Below are 16,568 nucleotides of genomic sequence, written 5' to 3' on the forward strand. Positions count from 1 at the left end.
ACAAGATCGATAACTTTGATCTATATTATGATTCGTAAGAGATCAATCAGCTGATGCAGCCTTACAAATAATGATACAGATCGATAACTAACTTATATTATACTTGTAAAAGATCAATCAACTGATACAACATTACAGGTATGATACAAGTTGTGACAGTACTCACAGACAAGTCGGAGGTTGATCGTTTGATGCAGCCCTGCTTGTTGAAGAACTCATCGAGATCTACAGTACTCCTACTCCTAAGGGTTGGCGTGAAGCCAGAAAAGTAATTGTATTGATTGATTGGTTGTTTGTTTTTTTATACAATAACTGGGGTCCAATATTTATACCCAAAACCTAAACATGAATCCTACTCAAATACGACTCATTACAATTCTTGGAACAAAAAAAACATTCCTAACTTAAACATAACTTGGACCCTAATCTTTTCCTTTTTATAGAGTTTGACATATTTTCCCTCGACACCATCTGTACGTAGCCCATCGACGTTGTTTGCTGACGTCATTCATAAAATAGCCGATTCTAATACTGCATCAGAACTAGCCAATATCGATTCACATCTGATCGATTCCTTGATGATACAATTTTAGAAGCTTCGAGTTCCCGCTTTCTTCTTTTCCAAATTTTGGTGTAAACACAAGTATGTTCTCATATTCATTCCTACCTGAGCTCCACATAAGCTTTTAGAAGTAGGTAAAAAGAAGGCAAAAGTCATTAATGCCTTGGTGAGAATCCAGAAATACCATATATATAGAGTGATTTGAGAGTACTACAAAAGACGAAGGTAAGCTATGTTTTGTTTTCAAAAATCTTAAAATGTTTCTCCAATTGACTTGACTGAAGGAAGATGGTGATCTGTTTCAAGTTGTTCCATTCTTCAACCACCCAAAGTTTTATGGTAGACACTTTGAATCCTGTAGAGCATGTATGACTGGGAATGGTTTTATGTTGATGTCTTGTCCTAAGGTTATGTCTTGAGTAATCCATCCTTTTATCGATGACGAGTAAAACCCTAAATGTGGGGGAGTTTTTTTACAGTAGTTAATATTCATCACAAACCATCAATATAACTTATATAAATGGCCAAAATGGACCACCAATGTAGACTTAGGGGTTTAAACTAACAAATTCCATAAGTTTTGGTGAATTTATGTTTCCGGCAGGATTTAATCAGAAAACCACCAAGGAGGACCTATTTGTCAAAGAAAATTACGAAATCTCATCACGTAAACAACGTGGGAACACTCTAGAAGACTCCAGGAGGCTCTCCACCAAAGCGGAGCCTGTACCCCTAACATGTGGGGCCAGTCAGCCTATGGTCCCCCCTTGTTAGTCTCCCATTGCTATGTCGGTTCTCCACCGACTTAAGGATTGCATCTCTGCCATTTATTCAAGTTGTTTTGATCCAAGGGCTCAGGATTGACGCTCCGGCCTATATATACCTACCTACACCCCCCCTCCAGAGCATGCCAAGTTAGATCCTGAGAGCCTAAGAGCTAAAAACCCTAATCTATATCTCCACCAGGATCAAAGCTAGCAACCAAGAGAAGATTAGTATTCAATAGTATCTAGTCTTGTATTAGAGATAGAGAGATAGAGTGAGAGGGAAGAGTTTTGGAGGAGTCCTAGCCTATCGACGCTCTCTCTACGGCTTGTACCCTAGCGGAATCAAGTTCTTCTTGAGCTTGCTTCTGAGATTTCTTTGGTAATCGACTTCTAATTCAAGTAAGCATCTTATTCATATTGTTCTTTAGGTTTGTGGCTCTTGGGTTAAAGTAGTATTCGTAGTGTAAGCATGGTGCTTAGACTTGTTACTCATGGATGTACCCTATTTTCTGGATTGGTGGTAGCTCGCGAGGGTGACTTTTATAGCCTCGTTGAATCCTTTGTAGTCCACCACCCATTAGTAGGCCTAGCAGGACCTTGTTACTATAGGAAACATACTATGCCTGTGTTTTCTGTAGTAATATCTCTAGAATTAAACAATAGAAGCCAAAGCTTACCAAAGTTAGAACTAGAAGACCTTAGCAGTCTCCTCTATGCTCCTATTATCTACCCTTGATTGTGAAGTTGGATTAAGTTAGATTTGATTATTCTCACACACATTTCTTCAAGTTCAATATAAATCTAGGTACTCCTGGTGAAGTGCTACATCGGTATATTATCCGTGCGCTTGCAGATTATTCTATGTGCATTAATTTATACCAATAGCGCCCTAGGACTTGAGGTGGGCCCATAGCCTGCCTACCCACTCCTAGGCCCCATGAAGCTGCTCTGTCAAGCGGTGGACCTCCATCCTTGACTCTACATCAATAAGGATGTGGAGTGTCAAGACCGAACATTGGGAACATGGCCCATAGGCCATCACCGGCGTGAAGCAAGAGGGAAAGGGAATGACCCATACCTTCGAGCTCTGTCCTCAGAAGGGCCACCTCTGCCTATGCCGCATCATGGATGTTATCCACCATCATCACCGCCAACCGCTCCTCTTCGACCTCCCTCTAGACGTCCTTAGCGGCCCCGAGGGTGTCCTCCCGCTCTTTGATGGGCGAGCAAGGGCAAGGTACTAGCCAGTAGCATGCATATGCACCTGGATCTGGGCACCCCCAGCTGTCGAGAACATGCCACCGAGAAACGACGACACCACCTAGAACACCCACCTCCACAAGGCAAAGTGGGGGGCGATCCCCAAGAATGCCTCGCACAACGTGATGAAGGTCATGATGTGGAGGATCCCCTCTAGTGTCAGGTCATGAAGACAGAGACCATAGAAGAACAGAAGCCCCACATGAAGGGGTGTAGAGGGAGGCCGAGCCCTAGCCAGTGGAAGTCAGTGAAGGAGACGATCTCCTAGTCATTGGGCACCGGCGCTAGCACCCCGACGGTAGGAGGGCATAGCCCACCACCAGGGCATTCTTCGGGGCTAGGTCGCCCTCCTCCATCTCCTTGATCTCCGCCTCAATCACCCCTAGGGGCTCCCATTCTGACATGGGGGAACGCAAGCAAAAGCAAGCAACAGCGAGTGGGCACGCAAAGGCAGGCGAAGGCTAAGGATTTTTGGAAGGGGAATGGTTTCGCTAGAAGCAGAAGGTAACTCCCCCTCTCTGCCTCTTTTACTTCCACTTTAGTACTCTGCAAGCGGTGGCTGCCATGCTCCCACAATCCCACATGTGACCGTACAGCGCGCCAGCGGTTGACGGACCCAAGGCAGAGGCGAACCGTCACCTCCCTATTGGCTCGACCCTATTGAGCCAACCCACACACACGCCGCCCACTGCATGCATGCCTCCTCGTGGGACTTGAGGCGATCTAACTCACCTTGGGCCCATCGGCTACCATCAACAGCATGGATCCATGCGCACCAAGCGCTGTGGCTTCTCCTCCACTAGATCTACTCCATGTGGCCCCAACATCCCATCTCCCTGATGAAATGGGACAGCATGGGGGTGCATGTCTTAACTCCTCCACCAGGCATGATGGCCCAGATGCCATCCACTGCCTACGCAAGATGTCAATGAAAGGGGCGTGCCTAGAAGCTGCCACTCCCGCTAGCAGGGAGGCCCCACAATAGCGTTGGGGGCTCCGCTAGCTCCCTAGACAAAGCAACCTAATCCCTGAACAACTGGCGCTCAGGTGGAGCATAGCCCAAAACCAACCAACTCCCTAGAGTTAGGTCAAGAGCCGCTGAGCAGTGGGCCCAATGAGGGCCTCTATCTAAGGATCAGCACGCTCCCATCTATGGCTGTAGAAGGTCAGCCCCAGAAGGCTAGCTCGAGAGGACTAGGACCTACTACCATAGCCTTCAGAAGCACCTGGCGCTCCAGATGATCAGTTGACCCCGAGCTAGAGCCCAGATGCTCTTGATCACCCAACCCATGGTAGGCCCTAGTCAAAAAGAAGGACGCCCCTAGGCCTAAGGAAGGTAACTCCCAGGTGAGTTCACTAAGCCCTCACTCGAGTCAAAGACCTATGCGACATAGACTGACAAAAGGGGTTATCACCATCATCGCCCAGCCTTGATAGCCGAACAACACCCATCACATGGGAGAAGAAGGCCCCAAGAAGGGCACAACACCCTTTTTAGTGGAAGCCATCCCCGCCAAGGAGGGTTCGGTCCCCAGAAGATCAAATTTAGTCCTTCATCGCCATCACGCCAAGTGAGGCCATGAAGGGCTTGGGTGCTTCTGACAAGATCCTAACATATGGGTATGTTAAGCCTCAGGTCCTATGGTTCCCGAACAAAGAAGACCCCCTGACTGACCCCTCTCGGATCGCCCGGGGGCTCGGGGCCTATAACCATCGGGTATGCTTGCGCGCACCCTCTAAGAAGAAACCCGACCAAGCTAGACTCTACCGCGACCTCTGTTTGGGGCTTAAGGGCTTGCCTAAGCCCCTAGGCTCCCAATCTACATCGACACTCTAGTCTAACCCATGGCACCTACCCGATGAATGATGCCAGCCAAGGCCCGAGCACAAGAAGACAAGCCTTGAGCTACCGAGGTTTGGGGGCTCCCTGGCCCTACCCCTTGGGCATGGCATTGCCGGCCACTTTCCCAACAAGGTCACGCATAGGGTGTGACACAACAAGACAAAGCTTCCCAGTAGCCTCCAAAGGCTCAAGGGCTCTTAGGCCCACGCGTTAGCCCTGGAGATGACCTCCTTCACCGCTAAGAAGACTCCAGAAGGTCCACCCAAGGGAGGCTGGTCCAAGCCGACATAGTCTGACATGTAGAGTGTTAGAACAGAGCAGTCGGACGATGCCCAAGGCTTCTTTGGCTCCATGACATAGCCACAGTCCATAGAGCACCACTCAATGACCCTCCTGGACTCTAGCGCAAGTAGACCATAGACACTTCTCCCTAAACCACATGTATTCGACCTGTCTCGGGATATAAGGGATAAGGTCGGACCCTAGGGGGAGGATCCAAGACAGATCATTCGATTTGCTCCTACTTAGCATCGAGGGCAGGGAAACCCAGAGAGGGGCACCGAGAGCTCCTTCGCCGCATCCATCGTCTTCCTCCTCTCCGACAAGGGGAAGACTCCACCGGGGATGAGGCAACCTTAGGATTACCACCGAGCTAACCTCCTACCAAATCTCTCTACACTCTATTGTAACCCCTTGAGTTTGGGTGCTCTTGAGTATAAGGATCATCAGCTGCTGGATGTAGGGCACCGATCGGCTTGAACCAGTAATGGAGATGGAGATCCCGATCTTTCGTCAGGTGATGGTAACTATCATTGTGGCAGAGAATGACACACCGATCCGGCTTCAGATCAAAAGATCAAACCCTGCAATCTTAGCACCACAGCTCCTTTGGTTATCAACCGAGTAACGGACCAAGTTGACCTCGCCAAGAAGGCTAATCCCTGCCTGCGCAATGAAGAACAAAGCAAGAACAAGAAAGAACACAACCAAATTATAGATGAATGATTAAACTCATGAAGTTGGGGTCTCACAAACTGATGAACGGCGAAACTGTTCTTGACAGATTAATCTAAGCAAAACTCGAACCCTAATGGAGGGGCGGTGGCTGTTTATGAAGACTCTAGGGTCATGCAAGACCCCTAGATGCACCCCTAGTGGGCCCAAACTCGATACATGGTCCAACGGATCAAAAGACGGTGTCGCAGCACCCTAGTAGATTCTAGATGCTGACTTATTTCGATGATTTCCATTGATTTAGAACAGATTTTGATGTGAAACCACTTGGATTGACTTCCTTATCAAATTAGCTTTCCATCCATATGTGGATCATTGAAAATAGAGTCCGGATGCGTCCTGGGTGACCAGTCTAAGGTAGACTGGTCCTGGAGGCCGAGACAGACTCGAATTCTTGTTGGACTGGGCCTCCGGCTTGTGTTGGACGTCCTTGCTGGTCATCATCACCTCCACCACTTCCTCTAAGTCCTTCATGACCCTCTCCAATGTTCCTAAGCAAGATAACATCACTAGGTAGTAGTCTATTCTCAAAAGTATGAAAAGTATCGCTTAAGAACGAGCTCACCTCTAAATTGAGTTGTCGCTTTCGAGCCCGGGTCATTGGACCTTGCATGACGGTTGGAGGATCAGCGGGTACCTCTGAAGAAGTGATGTCCTCATCATCCTCCCCCTCTTGAATTGGAGTCGTCCTCAACTCAAGCTCATCTTCTTCTCCCAAATAAGGTTTCAAATCTACAATGTTAAAGGCGGGACTAACCTCGAACTCGGGTGGCAATTCAAGTTTGTAGGCATTATCATTTATTTTCTCAATGATCTTATAAGGACCAGCTGCTCTTGGCATTAATTTAGACTTACACAGCTCAGGGAATCTATCTTTTCTCAAATGTAACCAAACCAAATCACCCAGTTCAAGTTTAATCTCTTTTCTACCTTTACTACCAGCAATTCTATACTTTTCATTCATTCTTTCAATATTTGCTTCAGTTGTTTCATGCAACTTACGATTAAAATCAGCACACTCTCTAGCATCACTATGTATTCTCTCAGTGGTAGGTAAAGGCAAAAGATCAATAGGAGCACGGGGGTTAAAACCATACACTACCTGAAAAGGACTTACCTTGGTGGTGGAATGTTCCACCCTGTTATATGCAAACTCCACATGCGGCAAACACTCTTCCCACATCTTCAAATTGCGCTTCAAAATGGCTTTCAACATAGTGGACAATATTTGATTCACAACCTTAGTTTACCCATTAGTTTAGGGATGACATGTTGTAGAAAACAGCAGCTTGGTCCCCAATTTATTCCACAGCGTGCGCCAAAAATGACTCAAGAATTTTGCATCGTGATCTAAAACAATAGTAGAAGGCATACCATGCAAGCGAACAATTTCTTGAAAGAAAAGGTTAGCAATATGAACAACATCATCGCTCTTATGACAAGGAATAAAATGTGCCATCTTAGAAAAATGATCAACCATCACAAAAATACTATCCCTCCCCCTCTTAGTCCTTGGTAATCCCAACACAAAATCCATAGATATATCTACCCAAGGAGTAGAAGGAATAGGAAGAGGCATATACAAATCATGTGGGTTCAACCGTGACTTAGCTTTTTGACATGTGGCACACTAAGCCACGTACCGCTCTACATCTCGCCTCATCCTTGGCCAAAAAAAATTTGTGGACAGCACCTCCTCCGTCTTCATGGCACCAAAATGTCCCATCAATCCGCCTCCATATGCCTCCTACAACAACAAAAGACGAATGGAACCAACTAGAATGCATAGGCGGTTAGCTCTAAACAAAAACCCATCGTTGATCATAAACTTATTCCATGTGCGTCCCTCTCTACAATTAAGCAACACATCCTTAAAATCAGGATCAAGCGCATATTGTTCTTTAATGGATTGAAGACCAAAAATCCAGCAATCAAGTTGGGACAGCAATGTATATCTTCTAGACAAAACATCAACAATCACATTATCCTCCCCTTTCTTGTGTTTGATAATATAAGGAAAAGATTCAACAAATTCAACCCATTTAGCATGCCTACGATTCACATTATTTTGAGAACGAAGGTACTTAAGCGATTCATGATCAGAATGAATAACAAATTCTTTAGGCCACAAATAATGACGCCACGTCTCTAAAGAACGAACAAGTGCAAACAATTCCTTATCATACGTGGAATAATTAAGAATAGGGCCATGCAATTTTTCACTAAAGTAAGCAATGGGTTTACCATCTTGCATCAAAACACCTCCAATGCCAACTCCACTAGCATCACATTCTAGCTCAAAAGTCTTACCAAAGTTTGGAAGTTGCAGCAATGGTGCGTGTGTAAGCTTGTCCTTCAAAGTGTCAAAGGACTCCTCATGTGCCCTTCCCCAATGGAACACCACTCCTTTCTTCGTCAACTCATGCAACGGGGCAGCAATGGTGCTGAAATCTTTGACGAAGCGGCGGTAGAATCTTGCAAGACCAAGAAAACTCCTCACCTGTGTGATGGTTTGGGGAACCAGCCAGCTCTTTATGGCTTCAATTTTCATCTCGTCCACCTCAATTCCCTATGGAGTTACAACATAGCCAAGAAAAGAAACTCGATCTATGCAAAAGATGCACTTCTCAAGGTTACCAAATAAATGTGCATCATGTAAAGCATTAAAAATAGCACGTAAGTGATCCACATGTTCATCAAAAGACTTGTAGTAAATCAATATATCATCAAAGTAAACTACCACAAAATGACCAATAAAAGCTCTTAAAACCTCATTCATTAAGCGCAAGAAAGTGCTAGGTGCATTTGTCGAACCAAAAGGCATAACTAACCACTCATACAACCCGAATTTGGTTTTAAATGCAGTTTTCCATTCATCTCCAAGTTTCATTCTAATCTGGTGGTAGCCACTTCGCAAGTCAATCTTAGTGAAAATTATAGAACCACACAACTCATCAAGCATGTCGTCTAGCCTAGGAATAGGATGACGATACCGAATAGTAATATTATTGATGGCTCTACAATCAACACACATACGCCAAGTTCCATCTTTCTTAGGAACTAAAAGTATAGGAATAGCACAAGGACTAATGCTTTCACGTACATACCCACGGTCCAAAAGATCTTGGACTTGCCGCTGAATTTCCTTAGTCTCCTCAGGAATGGTTCGATAGGTAGCTTGGTTGGGCAAGGTCGCTCCTAGAATCAAATCGATTTGATGCTCTATCCCTCTCATAGGTGGCAGCCCCAGGGGTATCTCAGCTGAAAAATTGTCCTCATACTCCTACAAAAGGTTAGTGATAGCAAGAGGTACCAAGCTAACAATATCATCAAGCAAAAACATAGCTCATTTGCATACCAAAGCATAGAAAATATCATCATCAGAAATTTTAGCAAAGTCACATTTTGTTGCAAGCATAACACCACCCTTCAATTTAATCCCCTCAACCTTAGAAATAGATGTAGACTTATCCTTTTTAGGTGGGAAAATAGAATTAGCAACTTGCTGATTTTCAGATTGAACATCATTCAAACTAGCAGCGCATTCTCTATCAGCTTGTACAATTTGAGCAGGGGTCAAAGGTACCAAAGTAATTTTCTTTCCTTTATGCACAAAAGTGTATTTATTACTTCTACCATGGTGTGTAGCATCATTATCATGATCCCAAGGACGACCCAATAAGAGTGAACAAGCTTGCATAGGTACCACATCACAATCAACAGAATCAGCATAAGAACCAATGGAAAATAAAACTCTACAAGTTTGTGTTACCTTTGCTTTACCAGAATCATTTAGCCACTGAATATGGTATGGACGTGGATGTGGGCGTGTTGCTAAGCCAAGCTTCTTGACCAAATCAGAACTCACCAAATTGTTGCAGCTACCTCCATCAATAATGACACGTGCTCAACGATCGCTAATGATGAAGAAAATCTGGAACAAGTTATGGCGTTGTAGCTTCTCAGGTTGCTGGACTTGTGAGCTGAGCACCCATTGTACAATGATGCTCCTATAGGATGCCATGGCCTCATCACCAAGGACTTCGCCGTCCTCCTCATCTGCATCTTGGTCTTCTTCATCCTCAATGTCAGAGGTGCTGATGTAACTATCTTATGTAGCAATATATGCCTGCTGACTTGGGTAGTCCTTCTGCACATGGCCAATGCCATGGCAGCGGTGGCACTGAATACCCGAAGTGTGTCCCGTCGATGCAACGGATGAGGAACTCTTGGTAAGCACCTACAAAGAATTTTTACCTGAATCTAAAGGTCTTGCGGGAGGTGCCTTAGGTGTAGCGGAAACTCCAGAGGTTGCTGGTCGCTTGCTCGCTGGTGGAGGTGCCCGAAAAGTGGTTGGCTTGGTCAGCCCCGAAGATGGTGCCGAGCGTGGCGTGTATGTGTTGGTGCTGACCTTGCTCTTGCCCTGTTGTTCACGCCCCTGCAATTCCTTTTCTACAAGCATAGCAAACTGAAACAACTGGTTGACAGTGTTAAATTCTTTATAATCAACAATGTCCTGAATCTCATGCCTCAAACCCAAATAAAAATGACAAATGTCATCTTCGTTTTCCTCCACAACACTACAGTGCATCAATCCCTTTTGGAGCTCACCATAGTAATCCTGTACAGATTTATCTCCTTGTTCTAAACGCATCAATTTCTTACGCAAGTCTCTATGATAAGAAGGAGGAACAAAATGATCACGCATAGCTACCTTAAGTTCTTCCCACATACCAGGTAAAGTATTCTGTGCAGCTAGCCCATTCCACCAAATAATGGCAAAATCCTTAAACTCACTAGTAGCTTGTCTAACTCTATGCTGCTCAGGTACAAGGTTGGCACTAAACTTTTGTTCTACTGTCATCTCCCAATCAAGATATCCCTCAGCATCATAATGACCCAAAAAAGATGGTATTATCAACTTAATTTTAGCATAAGGATCATCGGGCACACGGTGATTATTACCTTGACGGTGGTGGTGGTGGACACCACCCATACCTGTCGTGTTGTGGTGAAGACGTTGTCATAATCTCTCTTGTCGGATAGCTGCTCGACCTATGTTCCCATTGGCATCATACACCGTGTCTTGACCATCGGTGTTGCTGCCAGAGACATCGTTGTTGCCCACCACAAAGGTTTCCAACTCAGAAACCTTGTCGGTTAGCATGGAAATTCGCTTGTCCAATCTCTCCATGCTATTGCCAATGTTGAGTTCAATGAGTGCATCAGTGACGGCCTTCCTGATGGCCTCATTCATCCTTTTTTGGGCATCCTCTACAACAGCTTGTAGTTGCTCTTAACTGACACACTCATTGAAACCCTTAGGATTGTTATCTCCAGTCTATTCATCTCTTGCCATTGAAAACACAAAAACAGGAACAAATGGTGAAAGTTATCCCTACCAAATGACTACGTGGTTGAAGTGGTGTCACTTTTCACAGCAAGTGGAAGCATCTTACCAAGGTCTTACAAAGTTCTTACCAACACAAGCAATGGGCGGTACAACCGGCGGCTGGTTCGTGATACCTATGAGGCAGTGGTACCGAGATTGCAAAGCCCTTTTTCTGTACTGATCTGAAGAATTTGTGGAGCTTGGAAGGCAAACAAAGAGTAATATATATATCTGGCACACAAGTCAGTAATAGAAAGTAATGCTAAATTATAGTCCAAAGCACTTGTTCTCGTTGCTGGTCTAAAGTGTTGCAAGTACCAGGTGTGTGACAAAAGTATGTTGGATAGCAAGGTGATAGGTGTGAGAAAAACAAGTATGGTGGATAGAAATAGCAACACAAACAAGGAACCAGACAACACACGCTAACACAGCTCACTTTGGTCTTCTCTATGTACTCCTCTAAATATTGTTCCTCTTTTGCCCCTCTCTTTTTTTCTATTTTTGGGCTGTCGTTGTTTTTTGGGGAATTTTGACTTTTTTATTTTATTTTTTGATATTTTTCCTTTACTTAGGAGCACAAAAGAAGTAATCACAAAAAATATGAGCTCAAACAAGTGAAAGACGTGGCCTGTGGAATTTTCAGAAAACTAGATCAAAATCGACAAAAACCTTGTGACCACAAAACGAGGATCTTGTGACCACTTTTTGACCAATCTAAAATTTTTGAACCCCGCTATTGTTGGGGATGGATGGATCCGAAATTTTTTTTTGATCAATTTTCATATATGGAACGTCGAAAATGGAGTTCGTATGCGAAAACTAGACCAGTTTTAAGAATTGGCTCCGAATTAGAGGACAAAACAGAAACAATATGTGCAAAATTAGTCACAGCAGCCAAGATTTGATGGAAACGATGGGGAAAAACACACGAACTGGACTCTAACACGACCTAACCAGCAACAAGACCTTGACTAGGACACAAACTCAACACGACGGACTCTAAAACTAAAATATGCAAAGGCTATGGCGCGGAAGGTTCTAGGACAGAAAAAATGAGTATGGCACTGGACTATGAGACAAATGCGAAACACTCAAAACTAGGGAATAAAAGTGAACCTGACGGTATACCTTAGCTCTGATTACCACTTAATGGAGATGGGGATCCCGATCTTCCGTCAGGTGATGGTAACTATCGTTGTGGCGAAGAATGACACACCGATCCGGCTTCAGATCGAAAGATCGAACCATGCAATCTTAGCACCACATCTCCTCTGGTTATCAACCGAGTCATGGACTAGGTTGACCTTGCCAAGAAGGTTAATCCCTGCCTACGTAATGAAGAACACAAGCAAGAATAAGAAAGAACGCAACCAAATTGCAGATGAATGATTAAACTCATGAAGTTGGGGTCTCACAAACCGATGAATGGTGAAACTGTTCTTGATAGATTAATCTAAGCAAAACCCAAACCCTAATGGAGGGGAAGCAGCTGTTTATGAAGACTCTAGGGTCGTGCAAGACCCCTAGACACGCCCCTAATGGGCCCAAACTCGATACATGGTCCAACGGACCAAAAGACGGTGTCGCAGCACCCTAGTAGATTCTGGATGCTGACTTGTTTCAACAATTCCCGTTGATTCCGAATAGATTTTGACGTGAAACCACTCGTATTGGCTTCCTTATCAAATTAGCTTTCCATCCATATATGGATGATAAAAACGGAGTCCATATGCCTCCTGGGCTACCAGTTTAAGGCAGATTGGTCCTGGAGGCCGTGACAGACTCAAATTCTTATTGGACTGGGCCTCCGGCTTGTGTTGGACGTCCTTGCTGGTCATCATCACCTCCACCACTTCCTCTAAGTCTTTCATGACCCTCTCCAATGTTCCTAAGCAAGATAACATCATTAGGTAGTAGTCTATTCTCAAAAGTATGAAAAGTATCACTTAAGAATGAGCTCACCTCTAAATTGAGTTGTCGCTTTCGAGCCTGGGTCATTGGACCTTGCATGACGGTTGAAGGATCAGCAGGTACCTCTAAAGAAGTGATGTCCTCATCAACCAGCATAGACCATTGTGTCCCCTCTATGATTCTTGTGTTCTTGAGTCCACCTGAGCCACCGGAGACACATACTTTGACACCGACTCGAACAACAATGCTTGCCTCAGTTCCGACCCCACTACAATCGGGTATTGTCTCACTTTTGGATAGTATTCCAGCTTGTACCCATGACTAGGTGTCCAGGTTGCCAAAGATTTGGCCTCAATTATTGTGTAATGGACTTTTTTCATGTTATAAAAAATCAGCATGTAAATGCAGTAAACATGGAAGAAATCAAGGAATACTAAAACGACACCGCCACGGTCCACAGCGCATCGCTGCAAGCCCTTTTTGGACTCTAGCGCATGTAGACTGTAGACTAGTTCACCCAAACCACCATGTATCTGACTTATCTTACTATATAAGGGATAAGGTCGGACCTAGGAGGAGGGGACAATCACCAGAACTCAGATCATTCTATTCCATTCCTTGGCCTCTGCTCAGCACTAAGAGCGAGGCAACCCACGGAGGGCCACTGAGAGCTCCCCCATCGCATCATGTCGTTTTCCTCCTCTCCGATGAGGGGAAGGCTCCACCGGTGGCGAGGCAACCTTAGGATTAGCACCTACCAAACCCCCTACCAAATCTCTCTATAACCCTATTGTAACCCCCCTCGATTTTGGGTGCTTTGTAGTATAAGGATCATTAACTGCTGGATGTAGGGCACTGATTGGCCTGAACCAGGATAAACCATTGTGTCCTCTCTGTGATTCTTGTGTTCTTGAGTCCACCCGAGCCACCAGAGACCTGTACTCTGACACCGACTCAAACAACATGCTTGCCATGGTTCTGACCCCATGACACTTACCCTTGTTTGTCTTTGTTCATATCTTATATAGGGTATTACAGGATTGGTTCTGATCCATCAACAAATTCCATCAATCACAATCAAACCAATCAAGAGGCAGCTCAACACTAGTTTCTAAAGCTATGGCTTAAAAAGACTACGCGAATTCTCTGCTCCAAGCACTGATAACATCCACACTAGACCAACACTCGAAACCAATAACCTTGAGTTTGAGCTCAAGACTAGCCACGTCAACATGGTGCAAGCTACCCCATTCAGTGGAAAGGCACATGAAGATGCTAGTGCTCATCTTTAGAAATTTCTGGAGATTAGCAGCACAATTGTCATTAAGGATGTCGCTCAAGATATCATACTACTCTGCTTAATTCCATTCTCATTAGTGGGAAGGGCGAAGCAGTGGTTCTACGCCAACAAAGATGACATCAATACATGGGCAAAATGTTCAAAAGCCTTTCTAGCAAAGTTCTTCCCTATAGGCAAAACCAAATGCCTTAAGAGGAAAATTTTCCAACTTCCAACAACAGAAAGGAGAAACCATTCTAAAGGCATGGGAATGTTTTCAAGGATACATTTTAGACTGTCCTCATCATGGGATGGAAGATTGGTTGCTCATGCAAGGCTTCTACCATGGATTAATTCAGAAAGCTTATGAACAACTTGATGCAACTGCTAGAGGTAGCGGCGAATCCAAAGGGGGGCTATCGAGGCTACAACCCCCCCTAATGAGCCTGATTTCTTCATTAGACCATGGTTACTTAGCCTCAAATCACCATTAATCTCTAGCCCTATTCCTAAATCTTCATTATTTAGCCCCCCCCTTTGTTCCCATCCTCCATCCGCCACTGGTTGGAGGAGCATTCATGTCACTCACTCTTAAAAAAGCTGAAACTCCTATGAAAAAGATAGCTTCTAATCAAGGCTGGACTCAATGCAATATCCAATCATGCAATAAGAGCGAAGAAGAACCAGAAGAGGTGTATGCACTGCCAACCAAGATGGATGTCTTGTTAAATTGGCTCGAACAGTGAGCCAATTACAAGAAAGATCATCAAGCTATTCAAGATGCTTTTAATTCCAAAAACATATGTGGAGAATATTTGGGGTTAATTTCCCTAAAAATCAAGAGGATGCAAACATTGTCATCAACAATTCTACTCCACAACAACAGAGACAAGGATGGGGGCAACAATAACAATGATCAAATTACCAAGGTAAGTACCCAGGAAATTACAATAATTCTTCTAGTTCCAAGCAACCATCCTTGAGAGATCTGATCTTAGAACAAGCCAAAATTAATGAGAACATTTCTAAAAGGCTTGCTTTTAATGATAAGGTCCTAGAAAACATAAATAATAAAATGAAATGTTTTCTTCTACCATAAAAGACCAATTTAGCCATAATAAAAAGATAGAATCCAATTAGCTTAGTTGGTCGTTGCTTTGCCATTTGCCACTAACCTTGAAAAGGTCAACGCCATAACCACAAGAGGTGGCAAGTCTACTCGTGATCCGCCATATCCGACAAGGATAGGTAAGATACCGGCAGCAGTATAAGAGGAGAAGAAGGACAATGAAGTAGAAGAAGCTGAGCCACAAGCACAGGAGATCGATGCAAGATTTTCACGACACCACACTCTTACCATTTCCATGCAGAAATTGGAAGGCTAAAATGGATGAGCAGTTTGGTAAGTTCATAGAGGTAATTCAAAAGTTATATATCAATATTCATCTGCTAGATGCCATACAGGTACCCACCTATGCAAAGTACATCAGAGACATTTTGAATAACAAAAGACCACTGCCCACTACTAAGGTAATCAAGTTAACGGAGGAGTGTAGTGCGGCCATCCTGAATACATCACCTGTCAAGAAGAAGGATCCAGGATGTCCCACTATTGATTGTTCGATCGGAAACCAGAATTTTGAAAATGCACTATGCGATCTTGGCACCAGTGTTAGTGCCATGCCCAAGAAGGTTTTCAACAAGCTTAACTATTCAACACTCACACCAACATCGATGTGCCTACAACTAGCCGACCAATCGGCTCGCTACCCTGCAGAAATCGCCGATAATATTCTGGTAAAAATAAGAAACTTCTTTGTTCTAGTGGATTTTGTAGTACTTGATATGCAGGAAGACATGAAGACACCCCTCATACTTGGGAGACCTTTCCTAGCACTACAAATGCACACATTAATGTCAAAGCCAGAGAAATCAAATTCCATATTAATGGGAAGGAAGAATGATTCGCCTTCAAGCCAAGACCAGAACAATGCTCAAAATTAGAGTGGCAAGAGAAGCAAGAAAAACCGTCAAGGTCTCCATCTTCGGGACTGAATGATGCATCCGAAGAATGAAAAAGACTGGAGAAGTCCGGTTTGGCGAACTTAAAATTATGAACCCTCGTCGGGAGGTAAAATCGGTAGTTATCCATATTTACTTTTTTACTTTTACCTTAGCATATTTACTTTTCCGCATTTGCAAAAATAAAATAAAAATTTTAACCATGGCATTATAAAATTCAAGCCCCATGTAAATAATCTTTATGGAGTGTAAAAACCCAAAAGGATATTTACCGTGGAGGCGTAAAAATTTTAAAAATATGCCATCTATTCATCTTCTTATATTTCATAGTATCATAAAATATTTTTGCATTGCATATATATACATGTGTATACGGTAGAAATACAAGCAACCGGGACCCATAGGAGACACTTGGGACCCACTCAACCACCACATATCACTTCCATCACCATCTTCACTCTCCACCGGCCATTTCTGAGTGCACCTCCACCGAAAGAGCAGATATTTTGCTTAAGCAC

The 16,568-nt window shown here is 44.1% G+C and overlaps 1 non-coding gene across 1 annotated transcript; it reads right to left on the reverse strand.

The window, feature by feature from the left end:
• Positions 1-14,233: 14,233 nt before the first annotated feature.
• On the reverse strand, positions 14,234-14,341 carry LOC136462160 (small nucleolar RNA R71). Its single transcript, XR_010760678.1, has one exon. It is a non-coding gene; the product is annotated as a small nucleolar RNA R71 (small nucleolar RNA).
• Positions 14,342-16,568: the final 2,227 nt, after the last annotated feature.

Source organism: Miscanthus floridulus, chromosome 6, assembly GCF_019320115.1.
Source record: "Miscanthus floridulus cultivar M001 chromosome 6, ASM1932011v1, whole genome shotgun sequence".
NCBI classification, from domain to species: domain Eukaryota; kingdom Viridiplantae; phylum Streptophyta; class Magnoliopsida; order Poales; family Poaceae; genus Miscanthus; species Miscanthus floridulus.